This window comes from Zonotrichia leucophrys, chromosome 3 (genome assembly GCF_028769735.1).
Source record: "Zonotrichia leucophrys gambelii isolate GWCS_2022_RI chromosome 3, RI_Zleu_2.0, whole genome shotgun sequence".
NCBI classification, from domain to species: domain Eukaryota; kingdom Metazoa; phylum Chordata; class Aves; order Passeriformes; family Passerellidae; genus Zonotrichia; species Zonotrichia leucophrys.
Window position 1 is genome coordinate 81,397,700 of NC_088172.1, and position 24,426 is coordinate 81,422,125.

The 24,426-nt window shown below is 39.2% G+C and overlaps 1 long non-coding RNA gene across 5 annotated transcripts; it reads left to right on the forward strand.

Moving 5' to 3' along the window:
* Positions 1-1,722: 1,722 nt before the first annotated feature.
* Positions 1,723-22,790, forward strand: LOC135445866 (uncharacterized). Of its 5 annotated transcripts, XR_010439615.1 has the most exons (4): positions 7,255-7,650; positions 14,528-16,560; positions 21,192-21,943; positions 22,123-22,790. It is a non-coding gene; the product is annotated as an uncharacterized LOC135445866 (long non-coding RNA). The 5 variants fall into 5 exon arrangements; XR_010439618.1 differs by lacking the exon at positions 7,255-7,650 and adding an exon at positions 1,723-2,056 and having other exon boundaries at positions 21,192-22,790; XR_010439614.1 differs by having other exon boundaries at positions 21,192-22,790.
* The last annotated feature ends 1,636 nt before the right edge of the window (positions 22,791-24,426 follow it).

Here is a 24,426-nt window from a genome sequence, read left to right on the forward strand (position 1 = left end):
TACCTATGCAGTGGGGAATATAAAATTGGGGATTTTCGAAGGTCTGAAGGTTCTTCAGTGTCAAATTACTTTTGGAATTCTACTTCAGCACTTCCACAGGGCCTCAAGTATTCTTGGCAGTTTACAACAGTCCTTGTCCCAGAGCATTTAAAATACATTTCAGATGTGCTGAGAATAATAAACCTGGAAGAAGGGAGAAAAAAGGAATGAAATAATCCAGGATATATAGTGTATCAGTGATTATATGGGTACAGTTTAATTTATTTTTAAGGCTTGGATGGAAGGACACTTTTAATTATTTTTTATTGACTTACATTGTGACAGCATAAGGAATGTTTCTAGAAATCAGATTTGAATTAGAGGGTTTCACATGAACTCTGACTGTTTTTGAAATAAAGAGTTGCAAACACTAGACTTCATTATCCTGCAGAAAGACTAGAAACAAAGTGGTTTATTCATCTTCTTCTCATCAGCTACTCTTTTCCAAATATATTGATGCATTTGCCCATCTGTGATTGAAAGTACAGATAACTGATAAACTTTTGCCTTATGGTTAGTGCAAAGAAAACAGAACATAAAGTTCTGCTTTATTATAAGAAGAGGGATGCTGCAACATTTGAGCAAGTATCAGCTAGGAGCTGATAAAAAACCCCCTAAAAACAAAAAATAATTTAAAAACTCCTGAAATAATGGTAAAGCTTCTACTTTAAAAATTTAAAACTTTTAAAAAACAACAACTTTGGATCATGTGGATTTGGTGCCTACTCACTGGAACATCACCAAATCTCACTTGTTTTGCTTGGGCCTCACTCAAACATAACTGGCCTCAAGCTAGTAAGCAAGCCAGCAAATGTCCTGGCTTGTAAAGAAATCTGATCCAACCCTGTAAACCAAACCCAGCCTAAGAGCAGTGGTGAGGGGAACATATGGAAAATTAATGACAGATAATAGAGTGGTGGGACAGCCTTAAAGAAATTATTGTATTGAGTTTATGCAACAATGCCAGCTAATGGTTTTCTGAGTTGAGAAATTTACAGAGTATCTGAGCAATGTTTTTGACTTTGCCAGCACTTAAGCTCTAGAAAGGGCTGCTGTGTGTTTCTCCTGTCCCAGTGCACATTCTTAATTGATACCTGTGGCTGCTGGTTCAGCTGCAGCAGCACTTTGGGAAGCACAGAGATCCTGGTCCCCACCTGTTTAAATAAACGAGAGCCTCAGGAAGAGGAGTGCATTGGAATTTCCTTGGGCTCAAACTGGGCATAACAGCAAAGGCCAGGCTGAGAGCTAGAGGCCTGCCTGAGCCCTGGGAGGAGGAGATGAGGGTGGTGTGTGTGTTTGCTTTTTTCTCCTGCAGACCCCCAGGCATTTTGCAGAGATAAGGTGCTTTGTATATGATGTCACAGATGGGGAAATAGCCCCAGGGAGCTCGTTGTTTCACAACCCTTCTCTGGTGAAGAAACTGGAAATGGAACGAATGGAAAGAATTATTTTGGTGAAAGTGTATGTATTTCGGGAATACACAAATCACATATTTATTTGGGTGATGGCCTGGCATGCTCATTTAGGGTAGACTTTGAAATGTGACACCTTGCAGTAGCTATTTTGTACCAAGAGAAAAGTGATCCCTTTCCCCTCATTCCTCCACTTTTGTTTTGTTGCAGACCAGCTAAAATACTAACATTCTCCTGTCTGGACCCTAAAATGTCTCTCACTCCTCCCGTGGCTACCTCCATTCTGCTGCACAGGCAAGTGCTGAGGTTGATTTGCCCACTGAGAGACCCTTTAGGCCAAAGGTTGTGCAACTCACCTGTTCATTTGGGTGTTAGAAAGCTCTTGTGCCATTCAATATACTTATTTTTTTCTTCCTGAACCTGTTTCCTCTGAGCCAACACAGTGGCTCAGGACCCTTCCAGAAGAACACTGGGGAGGCTGTGGAGAGGACCATGCTCACCTCAGATTCCTGAAAAGCAGGCACTGAATGTCCTGATGTCAGCTCTAAGCTTCTCTCCCTGCTCAGCTGAGAGGAAAAATGAATTTTGCCAATAAAGCTGTTCAGGTGAGTTACTGCATCTTTACTGGAGTTTAAAGGAATATACTGAGATCAGGGTGTCAACAAACTGGTGAATTCAGTAGTTTACATTAAGCACATGTTCATGTTAGACCACCATAAGGATTCATACTAAGCATAAAAATGGATGTCTATAGAAATACAAAAGAGGAAAGCTGACTTGTATAGGAAAAGATGAATATGTAACACACGCATACATAAATGTATCTTATATATAGACATACACAGTGGTAATTGTAATACCTTTAGTGCAACAGAAAGCCTTAATTATGTATGTGGGGTGATTTAGCAGACAAACTTTTTTTTTTTCTCTGAGAAGTAACTTTTAAGCCACTTCACATGGCTCAAAGACTGGGAATTGGTATCAGTGGGAAAGGGAAGAAATGAGAAATGTTTAGAAATTCCAATGTTACCAAACATAAATATTTCTATTTCTGGTTTGTTAAACCTGTTTTAATCCTTTTGAGTTCCTGAGGAGGAGTAAAACAGCCAAAAGGTAAGACATATGATGTAAAAGAGTGTTTGCTGTGACCTTGCCAAACCTATGAACTGACCAAGAGAGGTGATGGCTCCAGAATGCACAGTGCATGTTTTACTTTGCTAATCTCTAGAAGATCCAATACATCTGAAATATAGCAAGAAAATGTCCTGCAGGGCAGTGGAGATGTCCTACTGACAAGAGGGAGCTGTATTCTTTTCTCATCACCTCATAAACAGTGGGGTTCTGACTGAGGATGTTAGGTAATGCTTGCCACAGACAGAACTCCAAGTGGGTATTACTTTCATTGTATAACCCTTTGAGATCTGAGGCAGGATTGTTTAACAAAGCATATTGTTTTCCCCTCCCACTTTTACTGAGCTTTGATGCTGATTTTAGAACTTGACAGCTGTGTTTAGACTTCTCTTACAGAGATGGGGAAATAGAGATGTTTGGGGCAGCAGGCAACGTGAACTTTGTGGAGGGAACAGAGTCAAGATTTGCCTTGGGAAACTGTGGAATTGATCCACAGTGATGAACTTCAGGCCACCCTCCTTTTGGGAGACTCCTTAGAGGTGAAGGGGGTGCTGGTCCCTTGTGCTGTCCCTCCCAGAGCTGTGTGCCTCAGGGAGGGACTCATGGCCACTTGTCACCATTGCTGAAAGGTGTGAGCTCCAGCTAGGCACCATGCTTCAGAGGGGTCCCTGCCTTTGCTTGGGATTGCATCCGCAAGACTCACAGGACTGCTTGATTTTCCTTGTAGTGCTCCTAATTTTTGCAGTGTTTAGGTATGAGTATTTTGTGTGGCAAAATAATTAGAGGGAAAGAGTCATTATTAGGAATGGTCTCTAAAAAAAGAAAAAGTCAGAAGTTGTTACAGCTATTGTAATAAATTAAAAGGAAACAAACTTTGTCATTAGGCTTGAATCACTAACATCAGTTCTTGGAGAATTGTGTAAGTTCATCCTCTACAGCATAAAGACAAGTGTATAGTTTGTTTTTATTCAGTAGCTGAGTTTATAGGCCCATCTTTGAATAATTATGGATATCTTGTTCAATATCTGAAAATTGTGGTATTCTGCCATCTCTACAGATACCAGAGGAGAATGTCTTGAATGAGTTAGTGGGATTGCACACAGGAAACCAGGGACTGGGCTGAAATAAAAAAAAATAAGGGTATTCAAAATGAATAAAATAGAAATCAGGACAATCCTATTCAAGTTCTGAATATCTCATCTCTCCTCCCATCGCCTCTCCTGACTAATGTAGAAGAAGACCAAAGATTCTTAATTCTCAACTTCTGTGAGGTATCATGCAAACAAAGGCTCTTAATAATTGTTTGTCACAGTATTGTTTGGTTTTCTTTTGAGAGAATGATATTTCAATGGTGTTTGCTTAAGTCATAGCACTGAGGAAAGGATTCCTGAGTTTCAGTAGGATTGTATCGAAAGGAAGGTGCAAAACCCCAGGTAGCCTCATATATTTGTTTCTATGATGCTTAGGTACATTCTTGTTTCCAAGAGAGAGTGAATCTTCTGAGCACAGAGCCCTGGGCAGCTTCTACAGTTTCTCTGTAGAAACACCACCTCCCCAGACCATGGGCTTGTCTGTGCTGTAAAAACACTTCTCCCACTCTGATATGGGATGTCCTCGACTTTGTTTTCTCACCTACTTTCCAGAACTTATTTGCCTTTGGCAGCTGATGGATGTGGCATGATGAGCAATCCTTGCCATCCATTGCACACACTTGAGCACACTTTGAATTAATTTTTAACTGGGTATGAGAAACAAAGATAATTTAATGGCTGTAACTTTTAACCACTTCACAACTGATCAGTTTAGCAGGAGTGTAAAATCAGTATACTTCTAAGACAATATAATATAATTTGTTATGGGTCAGTATCATTTGCATCCTGTATAAATGAAAATTAGAAATTCAGAGGCTTTATTTGGGCACTGAGTCCAACCTGCATTTATTTTCAAAGAACAAAATGTACTACAGGATTTTCACTTCCAACATAAGATGCTGAACCATATCCCTATAACTTAGCCCCTAGCTTTCAGTCATTTTAGAGAAGAAAAATCTAAAAATTCTTAGAGTATTTTTTGTCAATTTAGAACCAGATCCAAATTTCATTGCTTGCACAATTATTCATTTTCAAACCACTGTGTTTGGTAGAAATGTCTGGAATGTGGAATATTGTATTTAAAAATAAAGCAAAGCAATCCTTAATAGCCACTCTATCATTTAGTTAAAGCAACATCCCATACCCACACCATTCTGGGAGCAGGGAGTAGTGAGGATGGGAGAAGTAGTGGAAAGAAAAAAGCATTAGGAGTAAAACTTTATATACAGTGGCCAGAATGAATCACTCTGAGGTTTGGAACAAAGATGAAAATATAAATTAAACAAAACTGCCTTTATTCCATAAAATATTTAGAATTCTAGTGCAAGAATTCAGAGAGTGCAGTGTTTAGTTCCCAAGAAAACTATGAAAGGCCAGGAAGCCACTTCTGCTTGGTTAGCCTTATACCAAGGATCAAAGCAGAAAGGTATCTCATTTCCATGTATAACTTTGAAGTGTTTTATAAAGAATTTCAGAAAATGTGCCTTAGAGTAGTTCTTACCAGGCTGCCTTGCATCAGAAGAATAAATAAAAACTAAAATGTCTCTTTCTGGAAGATGTACCAGTACTGCATTGTTCAAAACTTCTTCATCTGTCTCTAGTAATTCTTGGTTTGTGAACACCAAGAGTCAGACAGGTTTTTTATTGCCTTGGGATAATTTTTTTTTCTCCTCTGCTTTCATAAACCTTCCATATGCTTCTACATCCATGTCTTGTTTTCAATTTTAGTGAAGGTTTTTATTTGGAGTCTCATAAAATTCTAATTTATTGCAGCTTCTTTTTATAAAATGCAGAGGGGAGGAGGGGAGTATTGAGATAGCATGTGCAAGGCAGTCCCAAGGAATGCATTTGAGAATTTATAATGTGTAGCAGTTTATCAACCCCTGCTTCAGTTATTGGCAACTACTTTTCCTAACTCCCCAGCCTATGAGCCTGTGTTCTCATGGTGTGGGTGTAAGACATTTCATATCAGTCTATTTAACTAAGAAAGCCTTCTTTCTTAGTTATGCAAACTGTCTGCATTTGCAGAGAGTGAAGGGAAATCAGGTAAAAGAGCCTGCCTAGTACATGATGTGCTCCTACAGCTGTCAGTTCTCGCTGTCCTGTTGGGGACTCATTTCCATCAGTGTGTACTATTTGCTAAATACTCATAAGAAATAAGATAGGAGTGATATATCCCTCTGGAAGTCCTGGATAACAGCTGACCCTTTCCTAGGTTAGGAGCAGAGCGTTTGCCTTTGAGGGAGCAGGAATACATCCAGGTTCACCTACTTGTGCTCTGTTCAGATTTGACTCAGGACCAAACGGAACAAAAAGGAACAAAGTGTATTTCCCACCAGCAGAGCTGTTTTTCTTTGCCCCTCTGGTGTTAAGTTGACCAATCTAAATGAAAGCCTCATACTTCAAATAGTGAAGAATTGTGGTGCTAATGTGTTCCCATGGTTCAAAGTTACTGTGAAATTTCAAGTAGTCCCTGGCTTTAGCAGAATTAACACAACCTTTTTTGAGCAAGGAACTACATCACTTTCACATAACTAAAAAGCATCTGTGAAAAAAACTGTCCAGAGTTAAGGGTACAGTGCGAGAGCACAATGTACATAAAAAGTGTCATCAGGCAAAGGCAAACCAGTAGTTTTTTTGTGCAAATGACGGGTATATTTTTGCTTATGTTGTATGTTTGATATACATGTGAACAAATACATGTACACACATTTTGAACATATTCTTCTTTGTGAATGTGAATCCCTTCCCACTCTGTACATGTTGTGGTATATCAGAAATACAACACTTGTGATGTTTAAATGTTTGGGGAGAAGACCCTTCTGGAAAAAGTTCACAGAAGTGGGTCAACCTAAGTACTGAAAGAGAAATTCAAGTCCTGTAGCACATTTGAAATCTATTCTTGCAGGGGCTGTAAGGAAATATGAGAGCTGCTATGCTGGAGAGAAACTGCTGGGCACTAGACCCTTTTTTCTGCTCTAAATAAAACATAGAATAGGCTTTTAGCTGCCTTTTCTCCATAATAGCTACTTAACCTGCTCACTAACATTACGGAAAAGAAAGGAAAATTCCAAGAAAAATTCCTATTCAGAGTAAAAAATATAAATTAAAGCAAAGTGCGCAGTGCACACCCTTTTCTTTCCTTCCTGTTTTGTTTGGTGTTTTCTAACTCTGCTTTTCGGACAGCTGAATGGGGGCTGGGAAAGTGTTTACAATATTTTCACATGATTGAGATGGCAGAGTTCTTGCACTCTGTGAAAGGCCTTCTGTTTTCAGATGGCATTGAAAGTTTACCGTCTCTCCAGACAAAAGGAAGAGAGCCCGTTGCCAGCGGATGAGTAATGGGCATGGCCTCCGCACAATACCTCCTATCCAGTCCTAAATCTACATGGTGTTCTTAGGCTTCCCAGCTTCTCCAAAGCAACCTTTGTCTCTGCTCTGGGAGACCAAAACTGCTCGTTGGGCCAGTGGGGATGCAGCCAAGAGGGGAAGGCTCAGTGACAACAGTTGCTCAGTGCTCAGTGCCCAGTATCTGCCTCCTTACCATGCCACTATAATAGTTGGGAACCCGTCAACAATTGAGCATCTTCTATACAAATATGTTGCAGACCATCTGTATAGTTTTCAGTTCCAGAAGATTCCAGTAACTCACTAAGTTTTAGTACTTTTTTTTTTTCTTCTTCTTAATCTGATGGGCTGCCCTGAGATAAGTGAGAAAAGTGGGAAAAGCAAAAGCCTGTCATAATTTCTTCGGAGCTAAAACTGCACAGAAGTTGCTAATTCCAGTATTTGTTTTCTTACGAGAAACTTGAAGCAGGCATTTTCCACTGTTAACAATTTTTAGGTTCTGTCAAGTCATCTTTTTTTTGGGTCAGAAAAACATTTTGGTGAAAATGATTGCTAACATAATCTTAGAAAATATTTGAACAGACAATTCTGAAGTTTTTCCAGAGACTTGGTGTTATAGAGACCAGTAGGTAATTTTTTTTCTTGTTTCTCTTACAAAGCTTCCTAGAGCTTGCCTATTTGGAATTTATCTAAATGTGTTTATGTGTATATAGGTTACCTATGTGTGGGGCATGTATGTGTGTGTAAGCTTGTCTCTCTCTGTGTACCTGTCTAAAAAACCTTGCATTTCACTGTGCTGTAAAGGGCATGAAGAAGAGCTTTCTAAGAATTAACTAAGCATTCATTAACTGCACTTAATTTTGACTGTGTTCTTGGCTAAGAAATGTCAGTATTAAGTTCTTATTCTTTCATGCTAATTTGGTGTTGCATAGCGACTCATGTATTGTTGTCAGGAAAACAGAAGCAAAGACGTAAGAGATACAGGATTTCTTAAGGCTTGGTTGTAGCTGGTATCAGCAATTTACTAACTAACCTGTAGTAACCTGTAGTGCTGACAGTCCTGAGTACACAAGCAATGCATTAAGGTTATTAGCAAAACAATTTTCTAAATTACCTGAATGGAGCTTTCAAGGTAACTGATTCTGTTCTTTGGACTTTTTTTCCTTCCCCCCCTCCCCCCCTCCTTTTTTTTTTTTTTTTTTTTTTTTTTTTGAGGAGTTGACAATCTAAAGCAGCATTAAAATAATCTGGCTTAATTTCCTCTGCTGAAAGAGCAAGTCAGCTGAAATTTAGACATTTTGCTGAAAAGAGGGGGGAAAAAACCAGGTAGTTTTTGTTTTAAAGGGCATGACCATACACATTCTGCTCTGGTGCCTTTAAAGGGAACTTCCCTGTTAAAATGCCCTTGAGCAGAGAAATACCAACACCTCTTAATTGTTTAATATATTACAGCCTAAAATATTTACAGAAGTGCTTTCCAAGTACTTCACTGTTCCAGGTGCTTGGTCCTGCACCTCCTAAAATAATAGGCTATTTCCCCTCAGTTTTCCTGTGCTTGGTGCCACAATGAAACATATGCTCTATATCAAGGGAAGGGGAAGTGAGGGAAGTAAGTGGGATGCCTGACATTGGTGCTGGTGCTTGCGGCACACACAGACCTCTCTGTCTTGCGTCACAGAGCTGCTAAAGAAGGGGAAAATAACATGGCTTGTGCTTGGGCTGTAAGGTCCAAGGGGAAAAATATATTGTTGAGCGTATGAATGTCACTCTGCACAGAGGCCCCTTATCACTGTGTCCTCTGAGAAGCATCACAAAAAGTATAATAATTCTACTAAGCAGGAGGGTTGGACATACACCGGTCATACAGCACAGCTGTCATGCAGCTGCCTTAGGGCCATGCTCCAAAATGTATTTATTCTTTCATGGAGGTGTCGTGAAGCCAAAGTCTGATGTCCATCACATGTAACCATGTTCCAGACTGAGGCAAAAAAATTATTAAAAAAAAAAAGCCTTATTTTGATCCAGTAGGGATAAAGTAAGATACAGTTTTATTGGCCTGTGCTTAAGTAATTTATTTTTCAACTTGCTTAGGCAAAATGGACTGAGGCTTTTCCCCACTCTAGAAATAAATCTCCTAATACAGAGCACTTGGGTCTCCCTGGGTTCTGTGAGACTCTGCCCTGACATATCAGGATTTGAGCTGTGCTGTCCCTCCCATCAGCACACACATGGGCTGTGCAGCGCAGCCATTCCAGGAGCACGGATAACCCCATGGGCACTGGGTGAAACTGGGCAGGCAAAGGGACTTAGTCTGGAAATGCATGCTCAGAAAGTTCCTTCTCCTTCTCAAAAATCCTCCCACTGTGCAAATGCAGGCTAATGAAAATGGTTTAAAGAGCTGGGGTCTCAAACCCTTCCAATAGTTCTGTGTAAGGGAGCAGCAGCTGGATGGTTTCCAGTAAGGAGCTGGAGGGAGGGAGGCTCTGTCTGGCCCGAGGGAGGAGATAATGTGGAGTTAAACAATTCTGTGAGAGTGGAGGACAGAATCTTTCCGTGGCTGCAGTTTCCATCAAGCACTTCCCAGCACAGTTGCCTGCCATCCCTTTGAACCCACGTCTCCCATGTGACAGAGCAGTGATCTGGCTGCTGAGCCACTAGACTAATATTGTTCTTTTAATCTCACAAAAATGTGTTATAAAAGAGTTGGATTCACATGAGAAATTAAGTGTAAGATTTGTCCTCATAAAGACATTATACCATGAATGCTCTCTTTCTGCTGGCTGTAAGAATAGGTGGCTCAAGGGTGAAAGGGTAGCATTTACATTTAAATACACCTATTGGAATTGCACAAACAGAAGGCTAAAGCTACTGCTCCCTCTCGGAATGCTTTTAGAGTTTGCTGCTTTTTTTTACATAGTAGCATCTTTTTTTTTTTTTTTTACCTAATCAAAAAGGGAAATCGAGATGCTTAAGATCCCATAAAATAAAGTAAAGTAGGTCTTTGTGCCAGCAAGATAAATGGATGAGCCTTTTCAAAGTAATTATTTTACTTTTTTCATCTGTATGTGCCACTCAGGAGGTGAAATCCAGATTTCAACCAGAACTTTCTCTGCTGTTGCACTAACTGGTAGTGCTGACTGGGTGGATGCTGTTTACATTTCCCAGAGAAAATGAAATGCACTTTTTTTTTTTTTTTTTTTTTTTTTTTTTTTTGTATCTGCCAAACCCAGATTTACCCTGTGATAAAACAGAAAGCTTCTTAACATCTGGAGAAAACAGAACCTGAAACAGGGTGGGAAGGGCATTTAGTGCAAGGGTAGCCTGGCAGCCATGGTGCAAGCTCAGTGAAACCCTTGAAATGCACCTGCTTGACCCAGGCCAGGGCTTATTCCCTTATTCTCTTTCCTCTCCAACAGCTTTCTCCCCTCTGTACAGTGACAGAGGCTTATGGGCTGGAGTTGCAAAACCTCTGGGCTTACCTTTGCTCTTTAGGATTTTTGATTGAAGAAAAGAATAAAAAGAAAAGAAAAAAAGAAAGAAAGAACCCCAAGTGTATTTTCCTTGATTTTTTCTTCAAATTGTTGATGGCTCCTTTATCATGATTTTCCACTATGCATACAAGGTCCAAAACCAAATGTGCATGAATAAATGCCTTAAAATTACAATGTAATTGGAAATCAGGAATCAGGAGCTCCATGCTGAACAATTTTTGCACATACTCCCTGTATGTATTAAATTACTACACAACATATAGCTAATAACACAAATCATTAAACATGTTCCAGACACCTCTGAACATTTAAGAACTTGAAATCCAGATCTGGATGTTCCAGTTTCTTAATATGTAGTTAGTAATTTTTTTATTGAATATGTACACAAATCTGTTATATTTATATATAACTTGGACAGTGGGGAATATTAAGTAATTAAAACAAAAATAATCCAATGATAGGAACTTTGGAATCTTTGCAGAGTGAAATGATCCCATCATCAAAATACATTCAAAGAAAGGAAGAGTAAAGGAATCCATAACACCATGGTCAGTATCCCTCTATGGGTCTTTGTTTTTAGAGCATATCTGACTGTATTTTGTTTGGGTTTTTTACAGTTTTGTCCTATACAGCACTAAGAGTCTATATAAAACAAAACAGTGTGTCCCTTGTCCTCCTCATCTAGCAAGTACTAGTCCTCCTAGTAAGCCTTCCTAACTTTCATGGTCTAAGAAGTGCTGAATAATTATTTTTTTCCTGTATACTTTCTTGATTTTTAATTATTTTATGTCAAACACTCATCAGTTATCTTTTTTTTCCAAGCCAAGGAATCCTCTCCACCTAAACTCTCCATGTAGAGAAGCTTTTCCACATGTCAGATAGTCCTTGTTGCACCCTGCTTTGGCTCTCCTCCTTCTGCTATGCCTTTTTGGAGGTGAGGGATCAGAGGTGTGCTCAGTAGTGACTCTAAACATCCTCATCATTGTTATTCTTCCCCTCAAAAGGACTCTTGAAGTGCTGTGTGGTATCTGACTGCTAGTGTGCATTGGGATGACATTCTCTTGGAGTTAAAAGTCCATTTTAAGGAGAACTTATCCTCATGGCCCTCAGATTCATAGGGCCATGTTCGCTGAATTCAGAGGACTTTATGTTCTCTGCAGGGCAGCTTAGACAACCTAAATTTCATACCTGTGTTTTGAACTTACACTGCAATGAATGTGCCTCAGTGCTCCTGAAGGAGAAATCCCTTCCAGCAGCTAACAGTCTGTATGCCTCTTATGTGTGAAAATTTAACCAAAAATTGTCTTCTGAGCAATAAAATAGAAAGTAAAACCCATATTCAAAAAGTAGAGGGGATGGTAGATGTTCTGAGATTCTGGTTCCTGGCCTCAGTTTCCTGTTTTCAGTAGTAGTGTAACACAAAATGCAAAGTTTTTTCCAAGAAAAAGAACCAGAATCAATCTACTACCACTATTTGAGAGGCAAGTAATTTCTCTTGTTTCTGGAGAAACCTTGTCAGGTTTCTCTTCTAGGTCAAAGAAGGAAGCTTGTAGTCACTTTTGGGTTTTCATATCATTAGACTGTGGTCAGAAGATGCTGCAAGTTGCTGTTTGAGGTTAGAATCAGACATCTCCATTCAAATTCAGGCAATATTATTGGGTATGGGCAGAGAAGTTACTGAGAGTTAGAAGTTACTAAAAGTTTAGTATCATGAAATTATATCAAGCAGAGCTCAGCTACAATCAAATATTTATTTCCTAGTTTGAGGCTCTCATTTTACGCTTTGAATGAATAAAATACAGCCTGGCCAAACACAGATTGTGAGACAAGTGCAAGCTCTCCTTAGAGGTTAACAACCTGGTTTCTCTCTCACGCCAGTTTTACGGTCATTTAGCTCCACTGACTTTGGTGGACTGAGTGCTGATTTACAGCATTGCTTCAGTGCAGGTTTAAAGCTGTGCTGCACACTAGCAGTGCTGGCGTCAGGTCTTTGGGAGCAAACTGTTTTTGCATTGTGCTTGCCACAGTGGTATCAGTTCTGAGGCCATAAAGAAAATATTTATTAAATCTAAATCCACAGAGAGCATATTTGGCAAAAATTGTTTTGGTTTCTCATTTGTGTCATTATTTTATCATTTAATGAGGTTTGTTGTTTTTTTTTCTCCTCCAGCGATTTATCACTTACCGAGGCAATCCTGGGATTTCAGATCAGAAATATAGATCAGAAGCTTACTAAGTCCATATTTGTGCATAATTTTGGTTGGAATACCTACCATCAAAGTGCAATCTAAAAAACCCTGTTAAATTTAAAAACAGAAGCCCAGGAACTAAAAAGATAGAATAAGTAATTTTAGGCACGACTTGGAAATTAGTTTACCTCCTGTCATCTCTCCTATGTGTGATTGTAAGTTTGCACACAATGGACTACCATTTCTTCAATTTAATGTGTACCACCATAGGAGGTCTCCTGTGCTGCTTTTCTTACCTCATATTGGCTTCCTAGTGTAGAGCAGGCAGGAAAAAACATCTGAGTGAATGCATCTGATCAAGCAATGAGAATCTGTGCTCTTTGCTTGACTCATGTTGAGACAAAATACTGTGGGAAAAGTGAGCACAATAAACTTTCAGCCTGCTCCTCTGCAAGGTAGATACAGCCTTGCCTGCTGGAGTTCTCCTTTAGGATCTTGAGCTCATGTAGGCTGAGGATATAGAAGAGCACATGTGCTTTTGATGTCTCTCTGGTGTACTGATTAAATTGCCAGAGCTCACTTTTCAGAGTCCTTAGTCTGTCACTGGGAAGCTGTAGAATGATCTTCCCTATGAGCCAGCCCTTGTCCTCTTACCCAGTGCAATGGCCATGTTCTTTGGAGAAGAGATCAGCTCTCTTCTCTTTCCCCTTAACACAATCTGAAGTGTGGTAGGAATATCAGGAAGGCAGGGCAGCATTAAAAAGGAGGATTTGTTTCCTGAGAGATGGCATTGTTTCTCAGTTCCCAGCAGCAGAAACTTTAAACTAATGACCTTTCCAGAACATGTAAGCCAGCTGAGCCCAAGACTCATGTTCATTTTGATGATTTGATATTTTGTTATGAACATTTCTAGCAGGGACAATGTTTTGCAACATCATATTAATGATAATAATAAATAAAACCATACTCCCTTTTCTGCCGCAGAAACAATCTCCAAAAACAAATCCAACAATTATTGGGTAAATAATCGTGGTTATTTACCCAATGGGTCTTGTGGGGCTTCTCAGCTTTTACAGTTGTCAGGGTCAGTGCAAGACAGACCCTGCCGAAAGAACCAGGTACCTGTAGTGCCAGTCCTGTGTTTCTCTTCCTCCCCCTCACCCAAATCCTGACTTTAGGGAGGGAGCAGATATTTTTTTCTTATGTGCCTGGCTTGCTGGGAGAGCCGCATAGCTGTGGTCTGTTTGCTCAACATTAGCTGTGCTGCCCAAGTGTGAAAGCAAGCATGGAGTGTAGATTCTCTCAGACTTCTGTGGGATCTGGAGCAGATCCATGAGGAATGCTACTGTTTTCAGCACTTCCCTTCCTCTGCCTAAGACCAGGCACACTGAGATATGAATGTTGTTACAGCTGCCACATACTATATATAAGCCTCATGTTGATGATTATTGCTTTAAACTAGGAGGTCTTTGTTTAAAAATGTTTTCTTCCCTCTAGAATCTACTAGGTTGAGTTATACTTAAAGTAATGCTTTCTATTTTTATTACTGTTAACAGTGTACCTGCAATTTACATAATATCACAGCTCGTATTTATAAAAAAATACAGTTTATTTATTTATTTGTTTGTTTATTTATTGTGCAGACAGCTTTATAGTACTGGAGAACTAGCCCCAAATTAATTGAAACAAATTGGCCTATTAATTTTTCAATTGTTCATATCATTTTCTGTTTTGGTTTCTTTACTGCTTCTAGTGGATCTGTTTCAATCCAGTCCCTCAATTATAATGCTCTTCTTTAAAATATAATGAACTCTGTTGCATTTCAGAGAGCTGCATGGTCAAGTCATGTCCCTTCTGTCACCTTGCTGAATGCCATGTCACACTGCCAATGCTTGGAAGCACTCACTGCTGGCTTCTGCAAGACTGGAAGGAAAGGAAGACCTGGACACATTGACTACATCTCAACTATTAAACAAAATTAGTCAGATAATTTTCCTGGAGGCCAACTGGCATGAAATAGCTTGAATCCACCCAGCTATCTTGCCCTCAAATCACAGTGGCCACATCCAAAGTATCTATTGGAGATGGTGCCTGACCTGGGTCAATACCCAAGCTATGCTTTGGCGTTGTCTGGAAGAGCATTAGCAGGCTTGCACCAAAGGCATGCCAGGGACCAGTTTGGTGGTATGGATGGTTTCAGGCCCATGCCTTGCTGGTCTTGTTTAGTTTATTTAATGTCAGAGGGAAACCTCAGTAATTCTGCCAGGAGTCAATAGAAAACCCCCTTCTGGCCTCAGCAACCAGGAGCTGCTGTGAAGCATAATCATTAGTTGTTCATCTCCTTCACATTTGGATTCTTTTTCTGATTTTATTTTTTACCAAATGAGCCCTGAAAATATTTGAAATCTCATCGAGTAATAAAATTGGGTTGCTGTCTGCACAAAACTTGTTGGTTTTGAACTACCAAGAGATTTTTCACACAAGCTGAGCTTCTGGAAAAGCCAGCTTCAGCTCTCCTCCCTGATGAAGGGTCTCCTCTGGCTTTGAGCAAGTTGCTAAGAGCTTGTGTGACCAGTGCCCTGTTTGGATATAGGGGTAAAAAGCAATGAGGTGCTGAGATACAAACACACCATTTGCTTGGGATCACATAAGCATGCTCAACTGATGCGAACATAAAACTCCCTTTGATTTCTGTGGCAGCTTATTTCACGTGTCTGGGAAGGCAATTTATTTTAAACACTGTAAAAAGGACATTGAGTATGTTGTTATATCAGGATCTTTTCAAAGTCAGAGCTCTGGGGCTGGGTTTGGATAAGCCTGAAATGTCCTTCAGACAGTGGGAGGTGGTGGAGAGCTCGTGCTCTGTTTCGAGTGCTAACTCTGTGCAACGGTACCCCAATTATCCCATGGAACACTGTACTGTGTACACTTCTGTGTTATACTTCTGCCTGCAGCAATATAAATCAGAATCAGGCAATTCATGCCTGAATCTTTTTCCCTGTTCTGAAGATAAATGGCAGTGAAGGCCGAGTAGTTTTAAAGAGCTCATCGTACAAAATTATTGTATTAGGCCATGCTGTATTACTGAGATTACAGAAAATTACCTACGTGTATTGAATTAAACCATGATTTTCCAATGATCTCAGCAGCAGCAGCAGAATTGGGACAATTTAATCACTGCATTATCAGTTTGGTAGATAACTACTATCCTGAATTGCGGCTCAAAATGAAAAAATGGTATTGTTTTATCCAGAAACTAGCCCTTATTTAACTTCCAGCGCTAGCCCTTACTTTGCTTAGACCTCAGGCATATATTTGAATTTCTGAAACTGACAGGTACTGATTTCAACAACATTTAGAGCAATGCATGTTTTGCCTCAGGTTTGCTACAAGGTGAGTGTGCTCTTAATTAATGTGGTCATTTGATGTGTAGTACCTTGCTGAACTATTAGAACTTGACTGTGTGCTTTTACCCAGTGTTTCTTTTTTGGTTAAAAAGTCTGTTTCATAATTTACCTATTCATGGATCAGTCTCATAAAGGAGATTGTTGTGTTGTCATACCTTGCCAAGGCTGTACAAATCTTATTTAATGAAAATGTTATGAAGCAAAGAATCAAGTTGTTGTCCAGAATATTCAGAATACTCAATACTCAGAAATTGGTATGTTTTTCTCTGAGCCAGATTTTGAACAGCAGGAAGCATGGTAAAGCAGAGGAGGAACATTTAACCTTATCTAATTTTGCCTGCCTTTTCCTTCCCTTTTCTGTCTTGCCCCTCAGTCTTAAAGCACTCTCACATGGATGCTTGCATATGGCAGTGGCTCTACTCAGACCTACTGAGACCAGTGCATCAGTTAAGGTTTGTAAGACCATAATGTGTTTATTTTTGCAGTCTGATCTTGTAAGAAATTGAGGAGGTCTTGCATCTCCCTCCTACTGATAACAGTGGTGTTGAAAGAGCTCAGTGCATTCCAGGGCAAAGCCTTGGAGGCTGTGGGTTAGAGAGCTGCTAACTCTCCTTTGGAAGTACATGCAGATTCCTTTGGCCTTCACTGGGGGAAAGCCTGGCTCCCCACTAAAGAAAAAGAAAAGAAAACAATGAAAATCTAAGATACAAATCCCCAACACAATAGTTGTGGTGGTCCAAATAAAACATAAACCCCCAGTCTCAGCCCAGGCACTCAGTCTAGGGAGGCTTTGGAATTAGGGGCTCGAAGCTTGACCCAGGGATGAGTCCCTGGGTCTCTGTGGGAGAAGGGTACAGGCTCTGGCCGTGCTCAAGTGGGCTTTGGTGTGCAAGGACGTAGCCCAGTGGCCTGGGCTGGTAGTCCCAGCCTGCTGGCTCAGTGCTCATTCACCCTGCACAGCTCTGAGCTGTGCTCTGCACCATCACCCCAGGCTTCATCTCAGGCTCTTTCTAACCCTCTTTGGCTGTTTTAAAGCTGGATCCTTTCAGCTTATATTCTCTCTCAAACAATTCCCTCTCCTCACCCCGGCCCCTTCTCTACTTCCACAACTGAACTCACTTTTCCAAACTGCCCATTCCACCCTCTATCCAACTCCATATGTTTATATTTTCCTATTGCTGAGGCATGGCATGCTGACCTGCCTGGACAGAGCTCCTTTATCACAGAGATAAACATGATGTCCCCCTCACATAGTTTCTATCATGTGTGACCTTTCATCTTGAACTGCCATGACCTTTTTTTTATTAATGCTGTACTGTGCTGCTTGCAGAAGCCAGGAAAGAAAATCTTTTGTTTCTAGATAGAATACTGCTAAAGGACATGATACGGTCTTGTTTTTAATCCAGCTAATTAAAATCTGCATGTGCAGTGTAACTGAGAATGCAGCCTTCGCCCACCACTTTCCCACAGGCAGGGAATAAAGGCCTTTAGTGCAGCAGCAGCTAGCCACCCTTGGATAACAGAGAACAGAGACCACAATTCATCCCAGCTTTCCTTATCATATTCGCAGAGGGCTTTCCCCTCCCTCCCTCTTTCCCTCCCCCTCTCTCTCCATGGAATCACTTACTGTAGCTATGTGCCTCTATATATCACTGCAGAATGTAATCAAGTTAAAAATATGTTAGCTTGCATTTATCTATGCTCCAGTGAACTTCAAATATAATTCATTTCTAGTAAAAAAAAAAAAAAAAAAAGAAAGAAGGGGGGGTTGGAAGGGGGAGAAAGAGAAAGAAAAAGAAAGAGAAAGAAAAAGTGACTATTTCTAATCAAGTGTCAACCCTATTTATTTTAAAACAGTTCTGCCAAGAACTAAGTGAATATCACTGTTTAGCAGTTCACACTTTTGTATGTTCATTATGTTGACTTTTTTGGATTTACTGGACGGTTGTGGTTATTACTAAAGCTGCCTTTTGTGTGTGTCAGGGAGAGGGTGCCATGGGATTTTTTCTTATGAAACATTTTCTTGGTTAGTCTTTCTCTTGGTGGTTTTTGTTGGGTAACTGAACTGGGGAGGGAGGAGGAAAAGGAGGGCAGCCTGGTGGGAATGAGCAGTGAGAGCAGAATGGGAAGCATTAAAATTGAGCCCCCACCTGTTTTCTCTTTCTTCAAGTCATGTTTTATATGATGATGATGAGGTCATCAGGATGCATAAAAATGTGCCAGGAGATTCAAAACTTGGAAGGAGATTGTACAACATGAGTAGAAAATACATTTGAGTGCATGTGCAGAATCCCTTCCCCCAGAGAAGCGCACAAACAGGCTTTCTGTGGTCATTCCCTGGTAACCCGCACAAAGAGCTGCTCAAACAGCTGTGCCTTTGGCTGAGCACCATCCTTGGGGCTGCTGTGGAAAATGCTGATTTTGGGGCATTAACTTCCCCAACAAAAATTCAGAGAAATATACTTACAGTTATTAATGGAAGGGATTGTGAATCCTGAATAAATATGCGCCGTGTTGGAAAATTATTTCCTTTATTTATCAAAACAAAAGATTCATATGTGCGTTGTACTCAGGGAATGATTAAAAGTATATGAAAAAACGTTTTGAATTCCAATACAGCTTATTAGGTGACATCAGTCTAGCTAAAGTACCTGACACCATATTTTAAAAATCTCTAAATATTTTGATAACAGAGAACAGTACGATTAAAAGATGTCAGAAGTACCATGCTGCCTATATATTAAAATATGCCATGTTGATCAAGCACAAGAATACTTTTCATAAAAAATTTATTATCTTATGCTGAAAATTTGGTTTTCTTATGCTGAACTTTAACAGGAATAGAGATCTGCACACTTTTCTGCTTTTACTACCTATGGAAGGACAATATTAAATAAGAAATAGCTATTGTTATACTTGTATAATTCTGATATATTATATTTATATACCATGGCATAAGTTTTTATGTATTTTGGAATTAATGTCAAATCAGTAAAACAGTGGTAGCCAAGAAGACATTTATATGTATTTTGCCAAGTTAAGGTTTTCTGTTTCTCATCTTTTGAGGAATATATTCAATAATTGCTTTTTAATAGTGACACCTACTTTGACACACTGAAAAGGTTGTTAATGTCAAGTCACATATTTGATATAAAATTACTGTTTGCATATTGCATAAGCAGTATAAGATTTATGAAGCTTCATGTATTCCATTTAAGTGGGCTAATCCTAATAAATATGGCATTTTTTATTGTTGCTTAGCAGTCTTCCTTAGACATAAAATTAATTTGTATTTTGGGGAACAATTACAATTTTTATGGGCAGAGCCAATGTTAAATTATGTCTTGTTATTCTGTGTAACTAATAACATAAATTAGGGTGGTGATTATTATTTTTGTCACTAATAGCTGTTGTTGTAGGGCACTTTTTAAGGAGAGGGCACATAACAAGAACTGAAAATCAACCCATTGCTATGTTAGTCACACATGGCAAGCAGCATGGCATAAATTCCCTCTGGAAGTTACTGAAGGATGCTGAACATCAGGGCATGCTAAAGGTCAGGCTTAATAATGGGGCATAAATCTCAGATCCCCACAGTGAACATCTAATGTAATGAAAATCAGGATGTCTTTACTGAGTCCCTAAACCGCTTTATGCGCTCACAGCTACGTTCACAAAGTTTAGCTTGTGATAGGACCCAGAAGTGTGTAGGAGGTTCTTGTCAATACACTTAGTGAAAAGAGAATCAAAATAACATTCTGTAATCTCACATGTGGGACCTGAACCTGCACTTCTGATGTTCTGATTCATCTGTGTCATCAGCAACTTTTTACAGGGATTCCTTGTTGGTGATTCCATGGAAAATAAGACTGTGACAGGAGGCCATACATGAAATTCTGTACCAATGTTTTGAGAATTTTCAATTTCTTTTCCAAAACTTTATTTCAAAATAAAACTTTATTTTATTTCAAAGTTTTCAAATTTTCACTGTTTATACAGTAGGTAACTTTTTCTGCCACCTTTTTATTAACCTTGAGCAGAACAGATATATACTGATATTACTGAGAGGATATTCTACACTAAGTGAAAGTTCAGGGTACTGAAGAGGATGACATGTAACATGGCAGTTATTTAAAATATTCACCTATGGTTGCAGAAAGATCCCTTTAAAAATGACCCTTTTTCTTTCCTATACTAACCCGATATTTAACTAAGTACTAAAATCAGTGTCAAAAGGAGTGAAAGGAATAATTGTGATTAAATTCCTTTTCACACTGCAAATTCCCCTCGCAATCCAGTTCTCAGATTTCACTGCATCCATCCCTTCTTAAGAAAAGCTCGCTGGCCCAGTTGTGCAAAAATGTTTTATAAGGCTATGAAACCAAAGGCTGGTTAATCAGGCCCTTTCTGCAAATGATGAAGACCAAGGCAGAAATGCTGCAACCAAACTGATGATTCAGGGGAACAGTAGGAGGCAGTTGCTGAACTGCAAACAGAATGTGAGTCACCTTCTCCCTCACTCTTGAATGAAAACAACCCAAACCAAAACAATAATATGATTAGAAATTACTTTCTCTACCCTCAGATTGAGGGAAGAGAGTGGCAGCCCATCTGTCCTTGCTTAAATAACTAGATAAGTTTATTACTCGTGGTAGATGGAATGGTGTAGCCACATAGCTCTGGAAATGGAAGAGTAATGCTGACCAAATAATCATGCCAAAGTCAGGTAAAGAATAACTCTGTGTGAATAAAAATCAACTTGGAACCTGGAATTTAGCCTTCTGCAACAGCGTAGTCACAGCAATAATCCTAATAAGTAATGGGAACATAGGGACAGCGCTTGTTAGTTATAAATAATTAATCACCAGCAATGGGAAGTCTGTGGTAGCAGCAGGAGCCCAAGGCTGGTGCCCAGCAGGTAGCTGGCAAATGAAAGGTGATGGGCACACACTATGTCTCCTGCCCTTGCCAGTCTCAAGTGAGAGGTATCAACTACTGAAACAGAGCAGGGGAACCACTTGCTGAAGGCATTGTAAAGACTTCTTTCTGCTCATTTATCCCTTGTTTGTCAGTAAGGTCCCAGGTGTTTTTATGGAACATGATTACGTGCAGAAGGAGCAAGGTGAGCTTCCACTCAGTTCAGCATTAAATTGAGAATGGATCTTTGCAAACTCTTCTCTGCCTGTGGTAAGAAGCCTTGAACTCCTTTAAGGAAACAACAACTGAAATCCATTTTTCCAAATTCAAGCCCGATGCTGTTCCCATTCATACTGGTTGGATCAGTTTGCCTATGTATTCCAACATCAAGTTTTTATCTTTCTCTGCAGAAAATAAAATCCTGAACTGTACCTTCTACCCAAAATCAGGAAGACAATTTTGGATAGGTAGAGTATCCAAAGTTCAGTTTTCTGAAATTATGCCCACAAGCAAGAGCCAGAGTTTGGCTCTCTCAATTTGTTCACTTCCTATGAGGATGGCAGTATTATGACATTTAATATGAACGCAATATTCCAAAGAAAAACAAAATAATATATTTTGCACATTTTCTGGTACCAAGGGATTACCATTTTCTGCTGCTGTTATTTAGAAATATTGACATACATATATGTAGCCTTTCTAATTTTCTCAAAAGAAATGGGAACAATCTTATATCTGAGAAACCTAGCTAAACATTTACTATTGTGGTTCATCTCAGTTTTACCTTTTTGTATATTAAACATGGAATAATTTCTCTCTGACAGACAAGTACTATGCATATGCACAGCCCAACACATCTACCTTGCTCCCTGTCACTGCAGGAGGATGGGGATAATTCTTCTGTTTTCACTAGATCAGGTAGGACATTGGTAGCAGCAGACATTTTACTACCACTGCTGCAGTTTTTGGGTTCCCAATGGCTGAAATGTGCTGGACACATCCTTGACAGCTTTAACCCATTGAAAAAAAATTGAACATCTCTAAAAGTTTCATTTCAAAATTTAGCCAGCATCAAATCTGGCATAATCTGTTTTCAGAAGAGAACATGTGAGTTCTTAGAAGAAAATACTCCTGAACACTCAGCAGTTGTTGAAGTTTACTCCTGACCACATCTCTGGGAAGCACACTGAAACACCCCCCAGGAACAAGGGATGCATAAAGCCTACAAGCTCGTTACCAGGTGGAAAAGTCATTCTGTAACAACTAAGAGATGAAATGAAAGAAAAGAGACCCAGTTCAACACACATGAACTTTCTAAATCAAGGTAACTGAAAGGTCAAGAGAATAATCTGAGTGATCAGCAAGGTGGTGAGGCACACACCAAAAGTCAACTTCAGGTGTGCTTCCAATCAGCTGCTTGTTTTGAGAGAACATAATTTCAACCTAATTTTTTGCACCTTCAGACTGGTTATCTGGATTAGCCTGATACTTAACATGTGCCCTGAGAATTTGCTCTCTTTTTTCTGAGGCTGTTGATGCCTGTGCTTGGGGTCCCGCAGGCTTTACTTATACATTACAACATTGTATTTCCCTTTTCCTTGGCTTTGCTTGCAGAAATCTATCAACAAGCCTGTAAATTTTTTGTTTCTTTTTCATTGTCTACCATTTTTTCTTTTGTAAAATGATGCCGCTCATGTCTTGAAGGTCATTAAATATCCTTTATGTAAACCTGCAAATGCTCATCAAGATGTTTAATATCTTTCTCTGAGTTGCTTTAATTTCTAGCTGTAGTGTTTTCCTCATCTTTTGTCTCAAATGCTTTCTTTTAGCTTCCAAGATTTCTACATTCTGTGTTCTCTTTTATATTTCAAAGTGCTTGGAACATCCTGACACATTTATAAAAGTTCTTGCATAGATATGCTTTTTCAGAGACTCAGCTGCTCACATCATGTTTTTTCTAAGAGTTTCTTTATTTTGGTGGCTACTACCCTGGTAGATGGAATTCTTGACTCTTCCATTTGAATCTGGTAAGTAATCTAAAAAGAGCTAGGTGGCCTTGGTGTAATTTGTGAGGCTGGGATTTGATTTCTTTATTTACAAACAACCAAGAACTTCGTTGGTTTCTATAGTGAAGATGGAAATATTGCCCTTGAAGATAAACTGAGGTTCAGGAGGGACAATTGCTTTGGAAGCAGTGAATTTAGGAAGCAAATGTAAACTTTCTTAGCGCAATGAAACATAATACGTTCCTTTGAAGTATGTTTCAAAAAATAAGGAGTTTTAATTAATTATGCTTTGAATTTAGTACATGAGTTGACTTTTCATCTCTGACTTTGACTTGATTAGCTGTCAAAATATTATTATTATAATAATATTTTAAATTTTTTTTTAGAAATTCTTTATTTGCTGCCTTGGAGAAGGTCATAACATAAATTCAGGCAGTTATAAAACCCTTCCTTCTATTTCTAAGCATTTGTTCTTGGAATAAATCCCACTGAAGTCCCTGGGAGTAAGGGACAATCTGGCCCATGATATGGGAGAGTTACTTTTACAATAGCTGTGTCTTGTCAGGTACCCTGCTTTGTGTCTGTTTGGCTCACTATGGAAATAAATTATCCTTTGTCAATGTCTTGTCGGTAGATTTAAATAAGTCTTAGAAGATTAGTACGACACAGTTTTCTCTGTAGAAACTCTGCTAATTTGACTCTGTGGCATCCCGAACATCCAGTCATTTTATTATTTTGCTTTTAATGTCTATTTCAAAGTAATGCCTTGAAAAACCAGTAGACACTTCTAAATAAAGGTACATCACTTGTTCCCTCCAGTCTTCTGAAACTGTTGTTTTCTTGCAGTCTGAAATTTTAGTTTCCTCACAAATTTCATGTTTTGTGGGTCCAGTAATTTTTAAGAAGTTTCATATATTGGCAAGTCAAAATTTTGCACAGCTGCTCCTCTTCATTAAAAAAACCAAACAAATGCCTCCCCACCCCCAAAAAAGCCAACTCCCAAAAAATCCCATTCCTTAAACAAAACAACGAAACCCAAGACGTTTTGAGAATAGTAATTCCCTGATGTTCTGAGCAAAGAAAACTGATGCAGGAAAATAATATAGCTCTCCAACAAAATGACACAGATTTTCTAATTGGTTTCTTTAGGTCCTTCTATTCCAATGCCATCACTGAGTGTTATATGAGCTTTTTATTTCTGATGGACTTATTTTTTTTTCCACCACCCCTCAGCTTGTGATAAACCCTCCAATTCATGCCCCAGCTTCCTGCTCCTGATATACAGAACACATGTCAGAACAACTGGCCTAACTGGAAATTAAAAGAAAAAAAAAAAACCAACAAAAACCTACAAAAAAAGAAAACCTAACAAAGAACCCCCCAAAATACTAGAGA